General features: G+C 40.9%; 1 protein-coding gene across 1 annotated transcript in view; it reads right to left on the bottom strand.

Moving 5' to 3' along the window:
* UNC5C (unc-5 netrin receptor C) overlaps positions 1-27,272 on the bottom strand; it is a 243,763-nt gene that overhangs the window by 88,703 nt on the left and 127,788 nt on the right. The window lies entirely within an intron of this gene.

Raw genomic sequence — 27,272 nt, forward strand, 5'->3', positions numbered from 1 at the left:
ATAAAGAGAAATAATAGAAACTTTCAGAGGCTTCAAGGCCACATTTTCAATAGTGACTTATCACACTGCATAATCGGGTGCATGCAATAGCTACTGCCAGCTGAGGCTGGTCTAAATAGGAAACAGTACCTTTTGTATCAGATGAGCAATTTGAAATCTGCTGAGGGCAAAAGTCTAAATGCAACTCCAGTCTGTACCTCTTTGTTCATACACTGACTCTCCTGCTAAGACTGCTAATGAAGGTGCCAAGCTATGCTTTATTTACTTTGTCAGTAGAACCTTGGTCTGTGCAGTCTCTGCTATGGAGAGGATGTGGGAGCTGGGGCATGGGGCAGGAAACCTGTGACATGGTGACATTTTGGGCAAACATGGACACATGCTACTGACATAAGGAACCTCAGCATCTCTCTGGTGCTGCTGGTAAAGAATTCAATGAAAGTAGTCTGTAGAAGGAGGAAAAGAATCCGTTGTGCAGAGACAAGACTGAAAACACCAAATGTGCATACTTCCCTTTCTCCCTCCCTCTTCACAAATCATCTTTTACAACCCCTCTGCCCCTTTGTGCAGAGGAAGTCTTCCACATCACAAAGCACCAGACAATAACCCTCTCCCCATCTTTCTCCCCACCTGCCATCAGAGCACAGGAACATCCAAGAGGCTCTGAGCACCAACTCCTGACAGACCCACCAGTGGTGAGCTGGCAGCCCTGAAGGCCTCACTCAATCTCTCCTTTCTGCCTCTGGCACAGTTATCACTATACCTCGTGACAGATGCTGACACTGATCAATAAAACTCCATGGAACATCCAGCTGAAAGTCCTGCCTGGCTGTCTCCTCCCTGCCAGTCTTGATGAAGATGAAATGTCAGATGGCTCCCTCCCCAAACCTGAGACCTCCCTGTGCAGACCCTGTCCAGAATTACAAGGGGCACAACTCTCCTTCCAGATACCGCTTTTCAGAAGGACAAGAAGGAACAGGGACAGATGAAGGACAGAGGGAAAGAAGGCAACATGGTACCTATCCATGCAGCTCTATGAAGGTAAACTGCATGGCTTCATCACTGATGGGAATACCTTACAGAGCAAACCATTTTGTGAACCTCCTAAACTGTTTATGAAGAGAACATATGTTCACCATTTTTTTTCTTTTTTATTTCCCACTGCACTTCATATTAATTTAAAAATACTCTTGTCCTTCTTGGTGTCTCATTTTACAAGGAATATTAGGCCTGACTCACTACTGCATCACTCCCTGAGAGTTAATAGAAGTGAACTGGTTCAAAACTAGAAAAAAAGGGCCAATAAATAAGGCCTGACATTCTTCTAGCAAAGGGAAAATCTGTGACACACTATAACACTTCCATTTCCATCTCCAATTAATCATTTCCAGATACTCAAATTAAATTTAATTTTTTATCACTTTCCCATGCCTCCTTTATTTCTGCAGTTTCCTTTTCACTCTGACCAGACCAGCCTCCTTCCTCTGCAATCCTATTTCCTCTCCTCATTAGGGATTTCTTCCTTGCTCCATTTTACTCCCTGTTTTTTTCCAAAAAGAAAGATGAGTTACAGTAAGCTAATGGGAGTCCTCATTTGGTTTCATGACAATGAAACATGTCTGAACTGAATCAAGAGGCTTTTTGGCATTCCTCATCCCCTTCCATGCACATCTCCCCTCTTCCCCTCTCCCACATGGTGCTCCATAGACATCCATGACATCCATGACATCCATGACAGAAACATTAGAGATGAATCATTTCCCCTGAATTGCCACAGGACCTATCTTTTTCTTCTGGTCATTTAATTGCAAATCAGCAAGCAGACAGATGGAAACTAACAAAGCACACATATGTTTTATAATTAAACAAGTATTGCTTCACTAATTTCTGGTGACTGGAAGAACAAATGTATTTATTTTCACCACTAAATTTCTGCGCCTTATCAAAGGCAATAATTACAATGCCTGACCAATTAACTGCACCTCATCAAAGATAACTAGAAAGTCTAAAAGGAGGGATCAGCAAGCTGCAAAAGAGAAAAAAGAAAAGGAGGTTTTCAAAATTATTTTTTAATCAGACTCGAAAATGGGTGTGGATTTTGGCTTTTCCTCCTGAAGGTAACGGCTTATAAAGTTTAGGTATTATTTGTAGGTATTCAAAGTACTGCCCAGTACATTATGATCAAGTCTCATATTTTTACTGTGGTGATGACTGCTTCTCTCCACCAACCTGACATCCCAGAGTCCAATACAACAAGCCTGTTTTCTTACTGCCTTCTTGCTGTGATTCCTCCTTACTCCTCTTGAACGACAATAAAGCTCAGCTTTATTTTTCCACACTCTCTCATTTCTATCAAGAGGCATCTGAACCACTCTTAAATGTTAGGGATATAGATGGAAACCATTCACAAACTGTCACACAAATAGTGCTCAAAGGCTGCCTCGTCCCTGGAAACTAGCATTTAAAACCATCACTTTCAGAAAGAATTTAAGATAGTAGCTAAGAAAAATTTTTGTTTTCTTCTTAAACTTGGGAATGCTCATTCAATCCCTGCCCTCATACTGCTGCTGTTAATAGCAACAGTGGTGGTTTTTTATAGAGCACTTTCTCAAGAGGAACATATAGAATATCACCATGACTGCGTTTGGCAGAAAAAGCAGCAATCCCACTGTAAAGCTAGTCTACCTCCATTAGCACTGAAGGACTCTTGCTCCTGCTTTTCACTGCTGGAAGGCAACAGGTGGCCTAATCCACCTGTGTGAACCACAGTGGGAAGTCACTTGGTGTTTCCTGCATCCCCCAAAGAGATGGGGTCGGGTGCTGCAGGGAGGCAAAGCCCCCCTCCCCTCTCACCCAGGCACACCAGCTGAAGTAGTAGGATGGTGGTTTACAGGTAGAGAGGGTGTGTAGCCCCAGTTCCTCTGTGCCAGGCTGTGACACTTGCTTCTCAGGGTGAGAATCTTTTGAGGAAGAACAACCTTATAAATCCCCTGATGATGGCTTGCACATCACAGCAGGCACAGCTGTGTCACAGCTTAGGACAGTCAGCCAATCGAGCTGCTGACCTGGGACAGGGTTTTGAGCCATCAACCTTAACATACAAATTGGAGCCAAGTCTTGCATTTCATTTTCTGAATTACAGCCATATACTGTCGTGCTCTCACTGTAATGCTTGCAGCAACATGCAAGCATAATTATAATGTTAGTGTAATTATATAGCAAAATATTCCTAAAAATCTGACAGAAAATGCCAATATAAGACATTTGACTGTGTTGAGATTTTTTGCAGTTCTCTAGAGAACAAGACCTGGTAGCACCAGAGCAATCTAACCAATCTGTATTTTCATGAGGACACAGTTTCTAACAACCAAATAAACACTTCCATCAGTTTCTCCTGACCAGCTCTACTTAAACACAGGTCATTCCTGTCTCCATACAAAAAACAAATTCTGACTTAGATTTTTCAGAGATGATTTTGTTATCACCGTGTGGCCTGTTGAGCCAATTTCTATAATTTGGATGGGGATTGCCTCTCATGGTGTGTTCCATTGCTGCATGAGGGGATAAATCCTGCCTGAGACTTTGATCTGCATCTTCCTGACGGTTATCGCTGGTTATTTAAAATGCTCATCTCCCAACGGTGCAACAAAGCAGCAAACTTTGTAACTCTCTTATTAAACTCTCCTAAGTAGCTAGACATTTTTTTTTCTTTTGTCTGGAGGAAAAAAGCTAATTAAACCATTTGGGAGTGATCTGGAAGTGTAGATACAAACAAACACTAAAAATTCACATACTTGATTTCCAATCATTATGCCAATGTCATGTGCAGCAAGTTCCCCTCACAACTTTGATCAAACACAAACACAAGACACACATTGTTCTCCCCTGATGTAACAAATCCCCTTCTGTGCTCAGTAACTTTGAGCTGCAAGTTTACTTCTGTAGTATGTCACATTTATCTTTATTTTCACATAATAAAGTGTACAGCCCATCTGTTGTTATTGACTGATTTATATTAGCAAGAAAAAAGACCTGATTAATGGTAGTGCTAAACTGGTTCCAGTCATGCAATTCATTCATATTAAGAAAATAAATTTTTAAAAGACACTTTAACCTATAAACTTAATTTGGAATTTTTATTTTAGTTGCTGGCCCAAATTCAGATACACTTTTACTTGCCTTCTGTAGTATCTGACAACTATGTTTTTTAAAAGCAAAGTCAAAGGCAAATCTATAGGAACAGGGGAAATGCCACTGAAATCAGCATTGATACAATCTGGCATGGGCTGTCACACGTAGGAATTTAAGCTTAAATTTAGTTCAGTTTTCTTTTAAGGTAAAACAAATCTTTGACTAAGTCAGGAACCTTTTGATGTTAGGAAAGGTCTTTACTCTTTTCATGCATTTGCCTGTAAAACTGTACATATTATAGCTCTCCATGCAGAACATGTGAAAAGAGAGATTTAATGGTATATTTCCCCTTTTATGGATTAGTATCCCTGCTCTAATCTGTGGCAGGAAAATATTGTGCTCCATACACCAATCTATTCATCTCTAGATCACTAGTTTTATTACTATATACGAAGCTTTAATTCTCATCAGCCCAGCATATAACTCAGTATATATCTGAACTGCGAGACTTGAGCTATTATAGCTTAGATGATAATATATTGGACCATTATCTCTTCATGCGAGACCTGAAGCAAATTCTTCTCAAATGGAATTTACTTCAGAATGATTCAAGAGCAATTTCAAATGAATGGCTGCAAAGTTAATTCTATTTGCATTTGGATGCCCATCACTCGGCAAGACCATTCCCTGAGCGTTGCAAGAAAGGCAGCTGGAGTTTACTGTATGGATGGCATTTCTGTTCAGGTTTTAATGTTATGATTAAAAAGCTTTCTAGAGCAACAAGTACTGTTTACTGGGAAATAAACAGCAGGTGCTAGCTCAGCCAGACAGCTTATCAGGATGGAGGCAAGGGTTTGGATTACAGTGCACACTCTTTCCAGAAAGGAAAATTGCTCAGCTGTAAGTCCTTTAGTCACAGGTTTTCTATCCTCCTAGGAAGGGCATGCAGTGCCACCAAATGGGAAGAAAAAAAAAATAAATCCAAGTTGAATAAAAATTGGGAGAAAACAGGACTTATTTCTAAGAATCACTAATGAACAGTTTCCATACCAAAAAGGCCCTCTCAACCCTGCCTCGGCCTTGGAGACCACACAAGGACAGAGAATGGGCACAGCAAAGTGTAGCCTGTGCCCTGACAGAGGAAGAACATTTTCCTGCCTTGACCTGAGGAGAAGGAGAGTGGCTTTCTCAGCACTTACCCTCTGTCAGCCCTACCTCTGGCTGATTATTGCAAGGTAAGCATGCAATAAAGCAATCACTCCTTATTCTTCAGTACCTCAGAAGGGGAAGGTATCCTCAAAAAGCCCAGAAAGTCTGCAATTTTGCAACAGCAAAATATTTGGCCAACCTTGGAGGCTGGCATCTGCTTGGTTGTTGATGAATTCACTGGCAGGCCTTTATGTGCCTGAAGATGAGGCTTGGTTTCGTGGCAGCCCACAAACCAGATCCTTGCTGAACTTTGCTGGACCCTCCTGGGAGCAAGGTCAAGGGAATTTCTGACTCAGATTTACTGAGCACCCACAAAATTAAATGCTCTTTTCATCAGGGAAGGCAGAGTGCAGGCACAGTCTGGGAAAAGTGACAGAGAAATCGATAGGGCATGCAATGTTCATCTTTTTTGGGTGACTTCAGTCCAGAAACAGAATAAATAAAGACCACAAAGAGGAATGAACTTTCCCTGCAACTGCAGCAGCTCAGTGAAGACTCTCCTAGCACATCCCAGCTTAACAACACATCCCCAGGAGATCAAACCCAAGCTTTGCTTGTACTTAACAAAGAACATGTGCACTGAGCGACTACATATCCATCAGAAGGCTGCTGGGCAAAAGTCTCCCTCTCAAACACAGGAACATCAAAGAAAAGCCAAACACATCCTTTCCTGTCCTTCTGTACCCCTAGGAAAAAAAAAGGAACTTTCACAGCAGCACAGGAATCAATACTTGATCCATGGTCAGCCAAAGGCACAACCTGAAGCCCTTTAAAAAACCCAGACAATGGGCATCTCAGACACTGGAAATTCTGGATTATTGGCTCAACTAAAGAGCCCAGGAAGGAGGTTTCTGATATTTGGACTCAGTCCTACTATACAGACCATCCTAAATAAAGAAGACATACCTAGAACAGTAATTGTGCCTGTTATGCCACCATACTCAGGCTAGCCTTTCCCAGGAAGCTGCAAGGAGCTGGAGGGGAGAAGGAGACACCATGCTTTCCCTTTTAACAGCACTGCACAGTCTGCCATTACACTGGGGGACTGCTAAGGGTGGGAGCTGCAGCTCAAGAGTACAGAGGTTTCACAGCCAAAGAAGGAAGCCAACTGAGTGGCTGCTGGTGCTCCCTCCCAGCAGCCACTGTGTGGAGCGGAGCCCTCTCCTTTTGTGCACTTCTCTCTGTGCTCCTATTTTGTGTGAATGCTACATGCCCAAGTGTAGAGCCGAGGGCAGAGGAAGATGAAAGGATAAATGGTTATCACTCAGCCACAGACCAGGGACACTGTGCAACCATGCTGCCTACAGCAACCAGCGTGTTCTCCGTCTCCCCTGCTCTGATAGTGCCATCTCCTGCTCTCAGACCAGGGCTTGGAATACATCTTGCCTGGCTTACCCTGGCAAACTGCACTGCTGTTAATCAACAGCTAATTCCAGTGGAGTCAAATACGAGATGAGGAAAACACTGTACCACCTTTATAAAAGAGTTTTGCCAGTTACATCTTATCATTGGGGAAAAGGCACCTTCCCCCAGTTCATTTAATTCATAATTATAATTAAAGTTTCTGCTTCTCTTGAAACTTTAACATCAACCACATGAGAAGAACACTGAAAACAGAACTGTCAGTGCTCTGTAACGGAGAGAATTTTTAATACATCCCACTGCTAATTCAAGACAATACCTGCAGGTATACATGTAGACATGACATTTAAGGTTCTGTACCCAGAACATTACCATTGCCCTGAGACAAACTCTGTCAGACTACCAGCTGCTTCCTAAACATGCAAGAGATGGTGGAGGTACTCATTAGCATTGGACTCAGCCTAGGGAAATGCCAAAAGATGGTATGGTTTCATGCAAGGCAATTGAAAATACTTTCTGTTCTCATATGAAGAGGACCAAGCTGTTCTTTGAGCAACAAGGTTTATGAGACTTGTCGTGAATGTAGGAAACTTAGTAATCTGCAAGCTCTACTTTCTATGAGTCTGCCCAACCATGTAAATAGATGAAAAAAAGCTGGGGGCAAATCATCAGGGGCTCAGGCTGGCTTATGAGCACTGAGAGCATGAAATATAAAGTGAAGACACAAAGGCTCTGTTTCTTTGCTGCCCTGCCCTGAGTGCTAGCAGTCACATCCCTCTTTGCAAAATATTAATTATTTCTGATGGGAACACGTTGTGCTTTTACAGAGCTACTGGATAAGGCTGGCTCAGTTACTGTGCCATGGCTCTCAACAGTACAGCACTTGAAAATAAAATGCTTGACAAACAGCAGATGATATCAGTGACATTTCAAGGTGATTACCTTCTGGAAGTTTCTGCCCTCTTTCCACTTTCAAGGTTGTCAAGCATTGAAACAGGCTGCTCAGGGAAGTGGTTGAGTCACCATCCCTGGAGATCTTTAAAAGATGTATAGATGTGGCACTTAGTGACATGGCCTAGTGGTGGATTTGGCAGTGCTGGGTTAAAAGCTGGACTGTCAGATCTTAGAGGTCTTTCTGACTTAAACTATTCCATGAATGTCTGACCTTGTTTAAAACTAATAAAATATTCATGCTTGGGGAAAAAAAAAAAAAAAGTGGGTTACAGACTATCTCCAAAACTTTATCTCCTTGCTCTGTCATGTAACAAACTCACAGAGTAACATGCAGGTGTTACTTTGCCAAGCACTCACATTGTATTGTAACTGTGAGCTACAGGCATTTAATTGGAAAATTAACACAGCTCCTGTTGGATATGGTTGTGCTGCTAGAGTTCAAGCCTATTAGTGCTGGTTGTGTCTTCTCTGATACAGAGGCAGCATATGAACAGCAGAGAAACTTCACTGCCAGCCCACAAGGTTTTGTGTCCTCCCTCTTAAGCGTTTTTCAGTTTGGATTCTAGATTGTGATGGGTCTGTGTGATGGCATGGGATCCCCTCCTAACCACCTGAAAAGCAAAGTCTAATTTGAGACACTTCTGCCCTAGCTGCCATTAGTGGTCGTAATGGTTGACACAAGGTCAAAAATTATGAAACCTCTGAGGAGCATCATTTCCTCTTCAGTGTTAGGCTTCACTTCCCTTTGACACATTAGTCCTGAAGCAGCTCCAGGCTCTTGACCCCTTCTTTAACCCTGATAACTAATTAAAGATGGACAAGGCTTAGGCTAAAATACTTTTTGTTAGACCTATTCATTCTCAAGACCCCTTCGGGCATTCTTTGTCACACAGGACAGAGCCTGCCATATTTACATGAACATGAAAGAAGGTGCCTGTTACAATAACACAAAAAAATCTCCTTTTACAAGACCTGACAACCTTTGTGGTTAGATGGCAGAATGCATTATACAGCACATAAAATATATTCTCAACACATACTGGAAATAAGTTTCCTGGGTATAGTCCAAAGCATACAATTCAGGAAAAATCCAAGGATAATTAACTCTGCACACATTTTTAGAATTAGAAGTTCGGACTCAGGTCCTTTATCTGACTGCTATGTCAACAGTCTGAACATGGTGTCCCAAACATGATAACCAAATGAAAAATTGATCCCACTTTTTCTCACGCTCTTAAGGCTCTATCATGAACTGGAAACAAAGACAGAGCTCAGGCCAGAGTCATCAGCTGCAGGCAAATGGATTTTAGGGCCAGTGGTAAATCACATTACACAGGACAAGTTTGTTTAATAGAGGAAAGCATACGGCTACCTTGAGTGAGGATCTGTAACTGAATGTGGCACTTTACAAATACTCTCTCTGCTTTTTATGTTGTTTCATATTAATAATTAAGCTTTCTTCTTGCATCAGTATGTTGGGGTTAAAATGTCAACCTTTTGTTTCTAGCAAAAATGGTTATTTTTACCCTTACTTTTCCAATTATTAAAACTGCAGCAGAGCTTTGCTCCCTGTTTTGTAACACTTTCAATGAGAGCATTTTTGTCTCATCAAAAAGTGGTGATCCAACACCTCCTGATTAATAAAACTGAGATCTAATGGGATGTCATGGATCCTAATTTCATGAGCTATCTGAAGCGTATAGTTAATCTAAATAGCGATGTCACTGCATCTCAGAAAAACATGGGACACTTAAATATACCTAAAATAATAGCTCAGTTGCATGGCCACCTGGTTAAGGCATTGAACTGAGACCCAGGGGACTGATACTCTTCTGTAACCTTGGGGATATCTAATCTGCCAGGTTCAGGGTTCCATCTGCAAAATGCATGTAGGACCTCAGTAGGTAGAGCTATTTGTTCACTACCTTCAAACTGAGCAAACAGCTCTGTACTTAGATGCTTCAAAACCAAATGCATGCCAGTATCATTTGCTAAACAGCCAGCAGTTACAGAAAAGATCCCAAACAAACCTGTATTTATAAAATTACTAGGGAACAAAATCTGTCTATGCTGGAGCCGATGTGAACATTGCCACTGGTCTCCCTGCATGAATGGAGCAGCCTGGCCTTGGGTGCTCTCTCCGTGGGCTAGGGGAGCACTGCTGTCCCCAGACAAACATTAATCCTCATGAATAGCTACAGAGTCACTACTTCTTTTCATGGTTCTTAATGAAATTATTATTTGCCTGGTGCTGGTTACCTAATTTCATCCACAGCAAATTTTTCAAGAACCATAAATTATTTTGTACGAGGCTGATTTATCCCAGCAGAAGTCTAAATTGAATTAGAAATCCATTAGCTGAATTCTAAGCAGGAGCTTCTGGGGGGAAGGGGAAAGGAAGCGGGGGGAACTTGGGAATTTGAACACCAGATGTGGAAAAGGGGAAAAATCCTTAAAAGAAGTAGAAAGAAATAGAAAACATAAATATATTCTTATTGAATTAAGCGCCTAGGTATTTATAGAGCCAGATGGAAAAGCACAGATTATTGCCTAGGATCAGAAATATGACTCAGACATTTATTTATTTATTTTGACTAGCAATTGGTTTTGTAAGTAGATGAGATTTTGTAAGCAGATGAAAAACTGTGTTCCACTCGAATATTATAGTTTCCATCATGAAAATACCAACAGATTGTGTGTGCTATATATACTAATAAAGCTAATAATGAGCTGTTCAACCAAATCTTAACACAAAATAATCAAAGGCATTCCTCCCTCTGAGGGAAAATGAAAGCAAAAAATGTTTATTTGCTTTGGAAACATACAGGATGATTTCATCCACTATCATCCTTCATTCAGAGCCTGCTTATTTGAGGAGACACTTGAAGAGTGTATCTCACTGAGCACATGTTTATTTCCAGGTGGACATATCCTCTCCTCTTGCCACTCTACCTGTACCATCAGCAGGCACAGCAAAGGAAGGATGATGGAAGGTGAATGCTGGAAGTTCATTGGTACTGACACCCACCCCATCCTTTCCTAAAGCTGGAAACTATGATGGACAAGGCCCACAGAGGGAAACTGCACTACAGTCCCTCTCATGTGACTTACAGAAGCAGTCTGCATCCACACAGTTCTTTCAGAAATTGGTTACAGACAGGAAGTCTTCCCCTGCAGAGACTAATTTCATTCACACCCCTTAAGTCCTGCTGATTTCACAAACTCTCTAACAATTAAAAGCAATAAAATTCTTACCATTCAAAGGGGAGCCTGAGACAGCAATCTCCTGGCTTTGGCTTGCCTCTAACTCAACCTTCAGCTCCAGTGTCTGAAAACCATCACCCTTTCCAACATCAGGATCACCCAGGACAGCTCAAACAGGAATTTTTGACCTGCAAAGTGCATGGTCACCCTTCCCAGCCATCACCCTCACCTTTGCCTCCAAATCTTTTCAAGCTCACTCCATGGACACTAACAAGAAAAAGGAGGGAGGAAAAAAAAAAAAGAAAAGGAAGTCTTCTGAATATCTAGTAATCAAAGTTATGACTAGAAATGATAGATAAAGTAGAGAAATCCCCAGAAAGTGCTGAGAACAGATCCAGCACTGAAATTTAACCCCTGAATCTGTGGATCACACATTGACTTTCATCCCTTCCTTATTTGTTTAGTTCCTTGTCTAAAGGATGCTACACCCATTTTTAATGTAAGGTTCCTACAGGACCTGCTAGCTTCTGATAACATAATGTCAACAGAAAATGCCAGAGGAAGTGGGGCTTCAGATCCTGCAAAGCAAAAGCCTTGCTACCAAGTTACATTGCATTTCTCAACAGTGCTTTGAATTGGTTTGGACGAAGCACTCTGCAACTCACACCACAGGTCAGATAATAACAGTATTGTGTTTCAGCAGCTGAAAGTACACAGCAGAAACAGAGGGAAAGGGCAGCTTGGAGTGCCTCTGGCTCAACAGCCTCTAGCAGCCTGGACAAGAAACACAGAGACATCCACCTCTGTCTTGCAGATGCCACAGGAGATAGCACTGCACAGCATGCAGGACAAGAGCATTTAGTCAAACTGGCCCTTAGATGTGCATTGCCTGGATCAGGACACAGCAGCGCTTATAGCTGTTGTTGTCTCCCTCATGTCTAAGGAAAACAGTATCATTCAGTAAATGGTGCAGATAATTTCAAGGAATTGCATTTGTCTGTATCTCAGTCTAGAGACTGAGATAAGTCCAAAGACTGTAAATCTCTGAGGTCTCAACTCCCCCAGCACAAGTAAGTGTGCTGTCTGTGCTAGAGCTTTGGCCCTAGCAAGAAGCAAATAGATTCCTTTGGTTTTGATTTTTAAAATACAGCTCTGCACTCAAAAAGACAGAGCAGCAGTGTTAATGAATGAATCTAAAATGTAAAGAAGCACTGCAGAGGAATAACAGAAATGCAATTAAGTTGGAAGCTTTGCTGGGCATGTTTTGCGTTGCTGTATCAAATTTATTTATTCAGCACTCCTCAGCAAGTCAGCTCAAAGCTAGGGAGCAATGAATCAGTACTCTAATCTCCCTTTCCATCATCCCCAGCCTTTGTGAGGAAACTGATATCCAGCCCCAGCTGAATCTGTTGAGTTCTAATCATAAACACCATCACCACAGAAACACAGACCTAAGCTGTCTGACTGACTTGAGGACAAGACATATGTATTTCAATTCCACTTTCGTTTTCTCATTTCTTTCTTCATCCCTTTTCTTAGCTTTTCTGTCATGTCTTTTCTCCCCCCTTTTTATCTTCTTTCTTGCCTCTAGGGTTTCTATCTTCTTTTTCTTTTTTTTTTTTTTTAATCCAAATCCCTCCCATTCCTTTTTTTTCCAAGTAAAGCAAATATGACTGGTCAGGAATCTCCTTATGTTGTTATAAATGGATAAAGATTAATGGCCAATAAGTTTAGATTGAATGACTGGGGACAGAACACCAAAACTAAATAGTTGTACCTACTTTTAAACTCTCAGAATAATTAACAACAGATCTAATTTATCCACACTCAAGCAACAGTAATAACATTCTACCATAAAGGAAATGGTGATCCTGCTATATTTTGGTGTCTAACCAGAGACAACAGTTTAAAGTGGTTCTCCAGTTAGTTTAAACAGCTTTTTCTGCTCTTCATTTGGCAAAATTGGCTTGAATAACACAAGTTCATTTTGTAGTTAGGTAGCCTCATCCAGCAGGTTACAAATTTGTGACCAGGAAACAGCAGTAGTATTACATCAAACATATCTAAATATATAGCAGGAGGTCACATTCTGTGATTGCACTAGGCTTAGGGCAGAAGGGATAGAAAACATATAAAATTAATTGTTAGCCATAATAAGTGGAGGTTTTCACCAAAAAGGTAATTTGCAGTGGTTCCATTTCATTCTCCCAGCCACATTTCCTTTTAAGTGGCAAAATTACAGCACATAAGCAAATTAATATCTAAAATAAAACAGCAGCTGTGCATTTGGGTAGCAATTGTATGGAAGGAACCTCAGAAGCTCGTTAGTAATACTTAAAGCAAGGGGTGTGTTTTGGTTGGCTTCCCACTGTACTTGGTGCTGATGCCAAAACACATTATAGTACAGCTGAAAACACATATTGTATGAGCAAGACTTTCAGCATTTTGCTCACTTACACACTCAGTTACACACACACACAGAGCTGAAAACAGGTATTGTCTGAGAAAGACTGTCAGCATTTTGCCTCAGGAACCTGGGGTGTAGCTTTCTGTTAATGAAAGAAATCTCTATCAGCTGAGTTGCTTCTTTCCCAAGCCTACTTCTGCTGTAACTACCCCTGGGAAACATGTAGTAAACTGTCACTCTCCCGACACTAAACAGAGCACAGCACTTCCCACCACTGTAAATTTACTTGAATTTGCCTTCCCCCTTCAAAAAATGTCCAACTGTTACATTAATCTCTGCCAATATGCTGAATTTAGAGAGCTCTGCACAATTTACTCACAGCAGAGCCTGGTTCCTAAGTGACTCATTCTCTTCCAGGATCTTCCTTTTCATGCAGGACAGCTTATGCTCTATCCAGGTGAGCAGAAACTCAGATTGGAAGTCAACTAAGAAAAGACTCTTTTACATAAAAGCCAGGGAGTAAATGGGCCAAGGTACTGGGGACACACTCTAATGCTTCAGAGACAGCAAATTCCCAGCCTGTTTTTCCACCACCCTACACAAATCAGCTTCTTTCAAGTTCTGAGGATCTCCAGCACAGCACCCTTCAAACCTACAACCTGCAGGCTTGGAAAGCAATACCCTGTGCCATCCCCAACACCTCTGTACTTGCTACAGCCATCACCACTGCCTGGCCCTGGGGACTGCAGCACCTCCTGGCTTCATACTGCCACAGCCTGCTACTCCCAGCAGGAAATCTGCCAGTGCCCCAAGAACTTGCTTAATGTATGCAAAGGTGATCTTGAGTGCAGGAGAAGAGGGGACTGAGTAGCAGCAAGAGCAGAGAACAAGTTGCTGTACATGACAGTTCATTTCTGGATAGCTGAGGAGATTAATGCCTTCACCTGCTGCTCATGCATTACTGTCCCCAGCCATACAGAGATGAAATGCTGTCATGTACAGCAATTTGCTCTTCACTGCTCAAGCGGAGAGAGCTCGTGCAGTGACTGCTCTCCTGAACCCCAAACCACAGCAGAGAATGTTTAATTAAGGGAAGCATAAATATGAAGCATGCATTGTATTTAAATAATGTTCTGTAAATGCCTCATCCCTGAACAACTGGAGGAAAAGTGTGAAAACTGATGATGATCAGTGTGAGAACTGATGATCAACAATCTTAGCACAGATCACAGGAGTCAGCTATGAAATAGGTCTTCTCTTTGTAAAATGAGTACTATCAAAGAATATTGTTCAAATATTTCTTCCTATTTGTCCCACTTTCCCTGGTTATATTACTGCTCTTATCATTTGACATGATATCTCTTACAAACCTGAAAAGAACGGTTCATCAGGTACTTTCAAAAAAAAAGTTTATTTGTAGCATGAAGTAAACACTAAAGAAAGTGCTTGTCACATTGCTTCAACCTCAAAATGAACACACCTGAGGAGTTCTGCAAGTGCACAGTAAACCTGCTCACCAAGCAGAAAACATATCTACTTCCTTGTCAGCAGTGGTCTCATGCATCTTGAAGACAATTTTTCTTTTCTTTTTTTTTCCACAGCATGGAGACCCTGTCAGACTGGGAACTGACTGAATCAGGAGCCAAGCCCACCTTTCAGAAATCTCAGTGTAGTCTTCACTCTTCTAAATTAGCCCTAGTCATCATTTAGACAAACTTTTCTGGGTTGTCACATTGAGCTGAGATTTTTCTCATAGCCTAGGGAATTTAGCATCAATTATTCCTTGAAAGCAGTTAGTCTAGCATTACTAGATTGCTTTGAAAGACCAAAACTTATGTCTGAAGCAATCTAACTCCTGGGCTCTCTGCTGAGGCCACAAATGGAAACCAATCTAGATGCTGAGACTCATGCAATAGAAAAGTGTTCATTAGAAAGACAGCACAAGCACAAATTAAGGCCAAAACTCTCAGGTATTATTCAATTTCATAATAAGTAACATGAGACAAGAAATAAACCAAAAAATAAATCCTACTGCTGTCTGTACCTCTTCCAAACAGGTCTTTTCCAGGTGGTTGTTTTCACCTACATTCTTCAAGTCAGAATACATCTCAGACTATAACTCTGAACATAATAAATACCTGGCAACTAAGTTCATAAAACTACCTGAACATCTAGATCCCAGTGCATATACACTGATTTCCTCTGCCAATAAACTACTGCAGGATACAAAAATTTTTGATTTGCACATCAGCATCATTACAGTTCCCAGGGCTTCCACCTGTTCCTGCAGCCAGAACAACTCACATGAGAGCTGACAGCTAAGACAGTTTGGGGAGGGTCTAAATATATACAGGCAATATATATATATTCACACATATATAGATAAAGAGATGCTTTTCTTTAGAAAAAAAGAAATGTTTTCTTCAAAAAAATAAATCTTGCACTAAAATGGGCATTCTTGAGCTTATATTTGTAAGTCTTGCAGCTTTGCAGCTGCTTCCACTAATGTCATGTGAAAACTATTGCCTTCATCAAGCTTAGCATTGATCCCATTATTTGGTCCAATTTTCTCAAATTACTTACTTCTAGCCTTATTGTCTCATCAGCTACATTCACTCATTTCTCTGCTACAGGACTCCCTTATCTTATTTCTGGGATGACTCAAGTTTCAACTGCTCAGATATATATAACAGGAAGTCTTCTATACTCTTTAAATACCCCTGTTTAGGTACACTAGCAATCTTACTGAGGTAGCACAGAAGACAAAGCAGTTTAATTCAGGAACATACATATGCATCTTGCTGTGTTGTGGACCTAGTAAATAAAATCCTTGTCATCTCTTGTGGGTTTTGCCATTTCTTTGAACAGAATTTTCATAATCTTCTGTTTCATCTAGAGGGATAATGTAGGTACAGCCACATCTTGAGATGCTTGAAGGCACAAGCCAAGAGATTTTATGCTTTTTAGGCCACTCCATTCATATACTCCTTTGCATAAAAACTCCAATACCACAACAGGGTAAATGTAAACTGAAGAAGCCATCAGATGGCTAACAGCTCTTCTGCCAAATCCATCTGCCTGAACTCGATCTTTGTTGAGAATAACACATCATTGTAATTATTTATTGTATAGAATTCCTCCCCATATTCAATTTTCTGACCATGATTCTCCACAGAAGAAGTGACCCAATTGAATTAAAAACAAAGAAAAGGAGAGAGAGGGAATTTGAAAGCTGGAGGAAATTAGCATGCAATAAGCCATTTCTTCTTGTCAATTTTCTCATCTCCTTTTATTAACAGATTTGTTTTTGAAGCAATTATACACGTGCAATCCATTTGTGGCATCTCTTTACTTGCCTCCTGACATAACCATTATTAGGGCTGTCACAACTGATAGGCTGACAGCTAGAGAGAGGCAGTTCTGCAGTGTCCTGGTACTGCCAGTCAATACCAGCTGAATAATAACAACACTGCCAGCGAGCTCCTATTATTTTTCTTTCCAGTGGCTGTGTTGAGAACGGTTCCTGCAGAATTTTGACAGAAGCAGGGAACAGTGAGGATGGTCTTCATGTGCTCCCAGAATCATGTGCCAGCTGTAGACGCTGATGTTTCACACACCCTCACAGGCAGGTGCCCACTGTGAGTGGTGCTGAGCTCTCAGCACAGCCCATTAAAGCCTGACCAGTACTTGGTGTGCCTCAGAAATTATTCAGGCACATTCTCACATATGTATGGTGCTGCTGGTCCTGTCCCTCCAGAGCAAGCTGAGTATGCCCTGAGGTTTACAAAACTAAATGCAGCTCAGCTGCCTGGATGGATTTCCCCCCTGGTGAAGAGGAAAAATTGGTGAAGCTGTCTATTAATACAAAGAACCTGTGAGAGTGGGGCCAGGAGTGCCAGCACTATTTCTCCCATCATACATCACTATGGAACATTTGATTATCACTGCTGTAAAGCACACTGTGTGCTGACTGTACCAATTTTGTCAGGAAATTTGCAGGCATGCTGTATTACAGTTACCAACAGCTGTGTCCCATGCTGCAGTGACAACTCAATTCTCTGTGCAAGACAAGCCAGTCGTGTGGGAGGCAAGAGTCTGCACTGCATTGGCTTTCCCTGTGCTCTCAACATCCTGGGTAACACAAGGCATGCTCCTGCCAGGTGTGGAAAGGAAGATTTACATTTCACACGGGAAATAAGCCCAGCCCAATGCAACATAAACCCAGTGGCAAAGTCCTGAGGGGAAGGGAGCTGTGTGACAGATGGGTACACAGGGCATGAAAGGTCAATCCCAGCTGTTCTAGAGACAACTTGAATAAGCATGGGCAAGCCATTTGGTCTGTATAATCACAGCAATAATCTTTATTCTTTCCACCCTTATTTTACCCTTTAATATTTTCAAGTTCTGAAGGGACAAAGATGACTTTTCACTGGATTTATGCTGCATCTAGAAGAGATCCACCATAAACTTTAGGCCATGGCTACACATCTACAAGGGTCTTCTCAAAACCACTTTTAGACACAGATGCAACAAAGTATTTACACTTCTGGCAGGAAGCCACTCGACCTTCCACTGATTATGCCTTTGATCAAAGAACTATTCTTCTCTGAGACAATGCAAATAAACTGATTAATATATAGGTCTATTTTAAAATGAACCCTTCAAGAAATTTGGCCTGTGGGTGTCAGACCATTATTATGTCTTGTTATTGAATAAAATGGATGCTTCCCTTTGAATTTAAAAAATTATGCTTCCCTTTGAATTTAATCTGGGTCTACAACACAATTTAAATTCTATTTGCAGGCAGTGAGCCACTTTAATCTTTATGGCTTGGATAACAAAAGTGATGAAGTGACAGGTTTCCCTTCAGTACATTTTGTGCCAGTCCACCTGCGATCCTGGAAATTTAGCTTCCATTGCAATCTGCAGTACTGGATCTTCAAAAGTATTCCTACCAGTGGTACCCAAGAAAAATACAAGCTGTGGTGTGTCTAGATATTAGCCATAAATAGCCAAAGGCTCACTGAAATAGCACACAGAAGCTGGGCAAGGAGAAAACCTTTTAGCATTTTTCCAGTGATTCTGTTTTAACTTTGAGCTTTTTTTATTTCTCAGCATGAGCTCATGATTGTACCATAGAGAGAATTTAATGTAGAATTACCATATTACCAGATACCCATAAGAGCTCTGAAAGGGACAAAACTAATAATTTACTCACTGTTAGGTGGTGATTTTGAGAGTATTTATCTCATCTCCTTAATTTGCAGCAGAACTAAGACTACAGCTAGTTTCTGAAACAGACAAATTTGCTTTTTTGAAAAAAAAGAAGGCAGTGGTCATGCAGAGGAAGGGCACCATAGCACAGCTCTGTCACTGCTCTCTTGATACCAAGGGAGGATGTCAGAAGTCTGGAAAAAAGAAGAGATGGCATTTACAGCTCTGAGGTGGAAGGCCCTGTCAGAAGAAGGGGAAACCACAGATACAGGGAGCAGAGGTGCACTTTGGAAACCGTGTGTTTCCAGGGGAAGTCTAGAGGCACGGAAAGGCAACATAATCACACAGCCACAGAAGAGAAAAATCTAGAACTGCCCTTCAAGATCAGCTTAATTTAATCCAGGACCAGGAAGGTTAAATGCTTCACTTGTAATGATAGGGTTGTTAACCAAAGGTAGTGAGTATTAAACTTGTTTGGATAGCGAGCACTTCCCTACCTTGACAAGAATGGATGACTGAACTGAAATCTACATACTCTGCATTTATAAACCTTGATTAGGGATAATTGTACTGGTTTTCAATCCAAATGAGAGACAGCTACACGTGCCATTGCCGTTGTGCAATTTTAAAACAGCCTTTTCCTCCTGCAAGTGGTACTTCATGAAAAATAATTCCTACTCCAAAATATTTTTACACAATACGGCACACCCTTACTGACTCCCTCTGGTGTTCTGATAGGGTTTGTCTCCTACTCCTCCAGCAGAAAAAGGCCAACAACCTCACTCTTGGCTCTTGAAACCAATGCCTTGTACAGAGACAAGCTATTCCAGTGTGTCAGAATAATCTGTCCTTCAGTCTGCTGGGACTGAGAGATTTGGGCCAACACACTGAATGTACATGCACAAGAGAGTATTCTGTACTTAGGCACCCAGGCACACAATTAATCTTCCCAGCAGAAGGCAACCTTCATGTCCTTTGCCTATGCAACATTATGCAGAGACTTGGTACAACCAGTTGGGATTTCCAGTAAAATAGTCATTTCAGTAATAATAAATAACAGTGGGTTTTCAAATCCTGTTGTTGAAGGAGTCTGGGCTCAGGAATACACAAACACCAGTTTTCTCTTTGCTCCAGGTGTCTCTGTGCTCTGGACTAAAGAGCAACTGGAGACTGCTAGCAATAGATGTCGGCCATGGGGTTGTGTGGAAGCATGAAATCCTGGAAAGTCAAAACACTATTTTTTGTCCTACACCTGCCGCACAAGCACCATTTTAGGTCTGCCATTGCAATGCAGCCTGGATGAACAAGAAGAGCCATCCTCTGCCTGGTTATCCATGAAGTCATGGCAGACTAGGACCAAAGCTCTTTCTGATGGGCAGTGTGTATCTCTACAGCATAGTCTTTGTGCAACAGCAGAGAATGAGATTGAATATATAATAAAGTTACACTTTTTGGAAAGAGAACTGCAGAATGAAGCAGGCAGAAGAAAAAATTTTCCTAACCATTTTCTTTGCTGGACAAATTGGTAGTCTATCAAGAATAAAATCAAAACTTCAATAAACTATCCATGCCTGAAATTTCTCTATCAAACAATAGCTCTGAAAGTATATAATATGAGCACTAAGCTACTTTGCTCATCAAAGAAACAAGTACATGAAAGCATGAGTCTTTGAAACTAAGAAAAAGTGACTACCTGCTGTGCCTCCATACAAAAAACTTGAGGTTTTCTCCTGCCACTCAAAAAGTATTTTTGCTTCTATATTAATTTCATTCTAAGAGTTAGATTTTATCAAAATGTTAAGAGATGAAACACTAGGTTTTCAAAGCAACACATTAAATAGTCATTACCCTACAATCCCTTATGGCCTACAGCACTGGACAACATTTAGCAGAGTCTTGTTTCCAAGATCTTGCTATTCTCCCATGTTTTACTCAGTCTCTCTGTCTCTCTTGCTGTTATTTAGATGCAATGAGGTATTGCTTTGGAATCAGGATGAATAAAGGGCCCTTGGCAGAACCTTGTCTGAGCCATATAAAAATGCTCCTTCATTCCTCAGTCTGCCAATAGTTGAGTTCCTCACCTGTCCCAAATCAATACTACAATATAGATTGTACAAACTTAGCTATTGACCATGTGAGACTTCTATTTTACAGTGAAAAACTGAGCAGAGCTTAAGAACAACCACATTAAAAAAGAGGAATTAAAAATAAACAGACGACAAACCAAGCCTCTCAGGCTACATACATCCCCTACATATTTTAATAACATCTGTTGAATTCCCATCTCTTACATCTCAGAGCCTACATGTGTCTAAGTCAAAAGATAATTTGATATCAAGAATAAACAGGAGTAAGCACAGGCCAGAGGTGTTCACCAATTCTCAGATCTAGTTATTTTTTTATGTGTTTATGAAACGTGCTACTTAGAAAATTGCTAGACACTCTTTGGCTAAGATTTTCTTAGATTAAAAAGAGGGTGTGTTTGAGATAGTCAACAATTTCCCATGAGAGCCTCTGTCATCAATTGTAGCCCCACAAACATCCCTCCCTGCTTCCTCTCATGGTTGGATCCCAGGGACTCCAGTCAGACAGACACATCTGCAGGATTTTGATCTGAAACCTGCAGAACACTATTGATTTTATACAGGAAAACAGCCCCAGTTAATGCTCTATCATTTCCCTGTTATGCTATTCCAAGACTAAGGAAAGGGACAAATCTTCAGCTGTTTCAAAGGACACTTCAGTCACGATCAGAGGAGCAAAACTTTTTAATACCAGCTGAAGACCTTGAGCCAAGAGGAGTATGAGTAAAACACATGCAATCTTGCCACAGTAATGAGACAAGAAATCACGTGTTTTTAGGGTGAGAACAACATTTGTGAAGGAACTATGGTAAGAAATCATTTCCACCTTTGTTCTGTAGCAAAATATCTGCTTGGTTCCACATGTTAAGACATGAAATGCATAAAATAAATGCTGTAGAAAACATGCCTACCTTTGCACACACAGACACAAACATTTGTACTTTTGCAGCCAGCTTTCTTAGACATCTTTCTAATTGATCTATTTTCTGCCAAGCTCTGCTTGCTATCTTTTGAGCAGTAGTATGCTACCTGCTACAGCTATTTCCTAAATCCTGGAGCAGTCCAATGAAACAATCACATAAAACTTTTGCCACTTCATGCCTGTTGTTTGGTGCTAATTTCTTTGTGCTTACTAAGAGGAATTGCTATTGACTGCTTTCATTAGGAAACTATTGACCCTTATCCACTGGCACATCCTGGAGAAGAAATTCACTAAATGTGCCCATATTTCATTCTCTGAACATCAAGGTAGGAGAGCCATGCTGAAGGATACGGTTTATTTAATCCAAAATTAAAATTTTATAGGCTACATTACCTAAAGTAAATTGCTTAATACATCCAGTTGAACAGCTGCTTTCTAAGTGTTTGGCTTCCATGATTTCAAAGCCTAAATTAAGCTAAACAACGGAAGACTATAGACTTCCAGGAGACAAACTGTGCTATACCTCTGCTTAAGAGTCAGAATTTAGATTCAGCAAAGCAGTGAAATTCAATGCATTCCTTTAAGGCAGCACAAGACCACAGTCTTTTGAGTTTAATTTTGCTTTAGTAATAGCATTAATAATAAATATTTTACACACTTATGAACTCTACAGCAAAGAAAAGGATAACTTAGCTACACACACATTTGCCAGCAATAATATAGAAAACCACCAGAATACAGAGATACAGTGCACCCTAAAGATTTTGGAAGCTGGAGCCAACTTCATTTCATTTACTGTTGCTTCCAAGACAAATAGATCTTGCCATTGCAGAGCCATTTGGCTGCAGTGAGGCAATCCAGCCAGATTTCTCTGGGCACAACATTATCCTTCTTGTGCACAGAGAAACTTGGAACATGTGCTGTGTGGAAAACATGTCAAAAAAAGCCTGGTCCAGGCCCTTTATTTTATGGGACAAAGACTGTGACTGGGAGACCACTCCAACCCCTGAAGGGCACCAGTGGAAAGTAACAGTTCTGGGCTTTATATTTCAGGTTTAATTTTGGTAATTACAGAGTACCACTTCAGGACACAGCAACACTGCCATAGAAACCACCAGGTTCATTTGCACCTTGCCATCAATAACCTCTGCAAAACCCGTTCAAGCCAAGGGAGCCCTTAAAGCCAATAATGAAGGGATACAACATCAAAATCACTAATAAATGCCAGTGGCACATGACATCTGCCAAACCTTTATAACCAAACCCAAATGTAACTTCCAGAACTGTGTCAAAGATTTATTTGTCATAATTTTGACCATTTACCTGCTTTCTGCTCACTGATGTATCTCTCTGAACACAAGCCAGGGCAGTGGCCAAGAATGCCCGTTCTAAGATGCTGAGCCACTTCCACCAGCTGCTCTGATAAGTTAATTTATCCATCTTTTCAACAAATGTAGAAATGAAGAGTAGAAGAACACTATGTGTGGAGTAGAAAGCCATGCCATAAAACCTGAGAGGCGTAGGAAAATTTACGACACCTTTCATGAACTTCTTTTGAATCTGCCTCCTACAACATCCATCCACTTAAGAATTCCACCAATCATGCCAAAGGTTGCAAATAATTCGCTTGGAATTGTGAAGTTCTTTTGACTAAGTTACAGCAATCTGTAGCACAAACCAGTCCATTTTCACACTGCACTGATACAGGCATAGGTATAGAAAAATGGGTACAGCTATTTCATGCGCAGCAGAAATTTTGATGTGATCACCAGAGGCTCATATCAGAAAATCAGTGAAATTGACCATAAGCCTGATTATACACCAAATTAATCTCACTGAGATTTGTTTCAGTGCTTCAAACTTTTATACATGCACCTCTGTAGTTTTATTATTAATATGATTATTGTTTATTAGTACTGTTCTGATAGCGTTCAAATACTACAATTAAAACAAAGCCCAAACATGTTGTACAAACACCTATTAAATTTCCCTGCACCAGCAAGCACAGGGTCTGGAAAAACACAAAGGAAATGAGAGAGTACCAGAACAAAACAACAAAAAAAATGTGATTGCTGCCGCTTCTCCTTTTGAAACTATTTTGCCATTTCCTTTGGCATGAAATCTTTAAAAGCTTAAAGTAAAACACTTCTTAAAATAAAATAAACCACTCTCTTTCACTATGGGATAATTATTCCTGACTCTTTCTTGTTGCTACTATTATTTAAGGGCACAAAGCCTTTTGGGACAGTGAAAATGAGTGTTAATGATCTCTGTACCAATTTACTGGCATTACAATCTTTATTAATCACACCGCTCTTCCCAACATTCATTACATAAAGGCCTGCAGCTCTGCCCCTTCACTCCTGGAGTCAATAATGACACAGGGCTGCAGGTTTGGACCTGCCCCTAAATGTCCCCAGCTAGAGCCTGCTGTGCCTCACCACAGATCAAGTGGAGGTGTGAATCCCTAAGCTCCGCATAGCTTGGGCATTGCAGAAGTAAGCAATAAGCAGACTAACTTACTAATTGCTTTCCCAAAACTCAAAAACCATGTGAAGCTCAAATTCCCAAATGGCCAGGCAGCAGCCTGAAAAGTGCTGACTGAGCTCGAGGGGCTGTGGGACTGGATCAGGCTTCCCAAAAGAAAAGAGATGAATACAGGACACAGCCATTCATTAATCTGCCTCCTTCTCCTTGCAACCTTCCCTTGAAAAATGGTCATAATACATTTTTACACTCACTGGACTGTGCTGGCAGGAGAGCAGTGAGGATTAAGCAATTAATGGTTATGTGTTTCTTTGAGACCCATCTAGGAAAGCTACTAATGGCATTCAGAAGAATGATTACTGGCGTGTTACTTGCAATACTGATTTGTAAAATACCCATCTAGATTTAAACAGCCTAAGCAGAAGAGGTCCAGCTCTTGTGTAACTTCTGATAAGGGCTTGGCAAGCTCCTGGAAACTGATTGAGAAAGGCTTCACAGTGTACTCCACATGCACTGCTTTGTAAGATAAGACACCAAGGAAAAGGATTTATTTTCACTTTCTCAGGCATGGTTTAAAAAAAGCTTCACACTGTAAAGGGAGAAATCTGTGCCTGCATTTATACATTTCCAAGGCTTGTTAAAAAGTTACGTTTGCCTACACAAAAGTTTCTGCATTTTTTGGAAAACACACCATCGCTCTGGACATAACGACACTACAAGGGCAAAAAAGACAAAACAGCAGCAGATGTTGTTTCTGTGCCCCTCTGCAAGAATTCCTGCCAGCTTGTTTTTCCTCCTCAAATTCTGCAGAAAAAGTTGGGGCTCTGATGTCACCTTGCCTGAACTGCTCTTGGCTTTTTATGCTGTTGGTGTTATTATCAGCAATACAATAAGCACAGCTACATCTTCATCTAATGCTATTCACTGCATGTACTTAGTGTCTGCCTGTATTATGCCATTGTAAGTGGTGGTGGAAGTAAAGAGTAAACAAGAGGAATAACAAACAGGATTTTCTTGGAATAATGTTTCTCAGCCTCAGACTGATAATGGGCTGCAGCCAAATATATTCCTGTCATCGCTGGTACACAAAGCTGCCTAGCTTTGTCACATTTGTTTTACTAATTGAACAATCAATTATTAACATAGATTAGTTTCACAGTCATAAACAGCACCATTTACAGACACCTGCTTAATATGAGAGAGTCTCTGGTCCAATTTCTATTTCCTCAAGCAATGACCCCTGGTTTTCATTAATGCTCCTCTCTTGTACTATTGCAGCTCCTTGGACTATGTCACCAAAAAAACTACACACTTTGACTCCAAACCCAGGGTCTCTAAGCGGGTGCACACTGCAAACCACAGGGATTCTGCCTAACAGATGAAAATGGCACAGCCTTGAGCTTCACCAATGACCACAATCAATTTTATTTTACACTCATTAATTGTGCTGCAGCCACCAGCAAATCTTCCTGAATTTCCCTTTTGCACTGGCAGCCCCTCTGCCTGTCCTGGGGGAGGATGAGCCCTTTTTCCTTGGGAGCAGAGAGCCCACTGGCCCTGAGCTCCAGCCTCTCAAGCAGGGCTGAAGGTCAAACCTGGGGCAGTATTTGTGCCAAAGTATAAAACCTCACCCACCTCAAAGCTAAGCCCACAGGCTGTGTACATGTGGGCAGGCATCAGCCCATATGCATAATGATTTCCAAAACAAGATCTTTCTGTTATCAGGACATGCTTTCTGATAGACAAACCCCACTTTTTAGTAACCTTGCTGCAGTTTGGTCCCACCTGGGATGTGTGAGAGCAGGCAGGCAGAGAGGCAGGCATCCCTCCCAACATGCCCCAGGCACTTTCAGAGGTTCCTCAACAGAGGGAAATTCATTGGTGGAAATGAAGGAAGGAGAGCTGGGTTGGGAATAAGGTAAATCCAGAGCCAAGTTCTCCCACAGAACTGCTGAAGGCCATAAACTTGAAGAACACAAACCCTAAGCTGAGTTTGATGTGTTTGAGGTGGGTTTGATGTGTTTGAGGCAGCTTGGCTTGGCAGTCTACACTGAATGCAGCTCTCTACATGAACCCCATTTCCAAACCTTAAGCAACTCATAAAAAAAGGGCTCAGTAGCACAAAGTGTACAAAGACACTGAATGTACAGGAAAAACCTTAGGAAGTGGGGCCCAGTCCAGCAGTTTAATTGATTAAAGTGCAGAATATCAGCCCAATGAAACAGCATTTTGTCTCACTTAGACTGGGTTTTAAGAGACTGAAAGTGGTTAATCACTGCTTTAAGCATTCAATCACTCATGCCAAGTGAGCTCTCAAAAACCTGAAAAAGCTCCTCTAAGTAGCCTCCACTATTTCCTTACCTGGGTGAACATGCCTGGCTTCTCATCAGTGCAATCCAAATAAGTAACAGATGGTTAAATGCAGAATCGGCAAAATTTGCAACAAGTTACAAATTTATTTTGCCTTTCACTTCTACAAATTCATACAGGAATTTTTCTCTCAAAGTAACCTCTAATACATTTTTTTTTCCCCTGACACTTGTATGTATGATCCGCTGAAGCTCAGAATGAAAAAAATAAAATCAACCATTTTTTTCTACATCTTCATAAAATATTGATTGCCAAAACAGGTAAGATAGAGTATTATAGAAAAGTACACAACTTTTATTTGAAAAGTAAGACCAGTAATCTATAGTGCAGGGAAAATGAATTTTAACTGATTTTAATGACAAAAGCAGCTAAAGCAAATTACTCACTTTCCGTTTCCCTTTTCCAAACCCTGATTCCTATAGAGGAATTCAAGCATTCACCATGCTTAAGCAGCTTTTGGTAACATGGTTAGCAGCATTCCTGCTTTTTTTCTAGCCATATATATTTTGGACATGATTAAGTGTTCCAGAGTCTTAAATGATTAAGGATACAAAAAGACAGACAGTGACAAGTAGGAAAAAAAAAAGATAAGAAATGGATTACTCTCCAAGACACCGAAAACTCTAGAGACCCTGGGCCTTCAAGTTCATTTAAACATTAACAAACTTTACATTTCAAATCATATCTAGGAGGTCAAGTGATAGGATTACATGGCTAAATCTATAAGCATTGATTTTGTCTCAGTCACAGATGCACACTGTGCAGCATTGGAAAATCTGCTAAGATAAGGTTATGACACGCAGCAAATACAGCATGCAGCCTTGGTTTAGATAAGACTTTGTGTCTTTAAAAAATCACACCACTCTCCCCAGAAAAAATCCCTTCAAGTGCCACTTTGTCTGAAAAATTAAATTATTCTAGAAGCAGGTAC

This window comes from Serinus canaria, chromosome 4, assembly GCF_022539315.1.
Source record: "Serinus canaria isolate serCan28SL12 chromosome 4, serCan2020, whole genome shotgun sequence".
Classification (NCBI taxonomy): Eukaryota; Metazoa; Chordata; class Aves; order Passeriformes; family Fringillidae; genus Serinus; species Serinus canaria.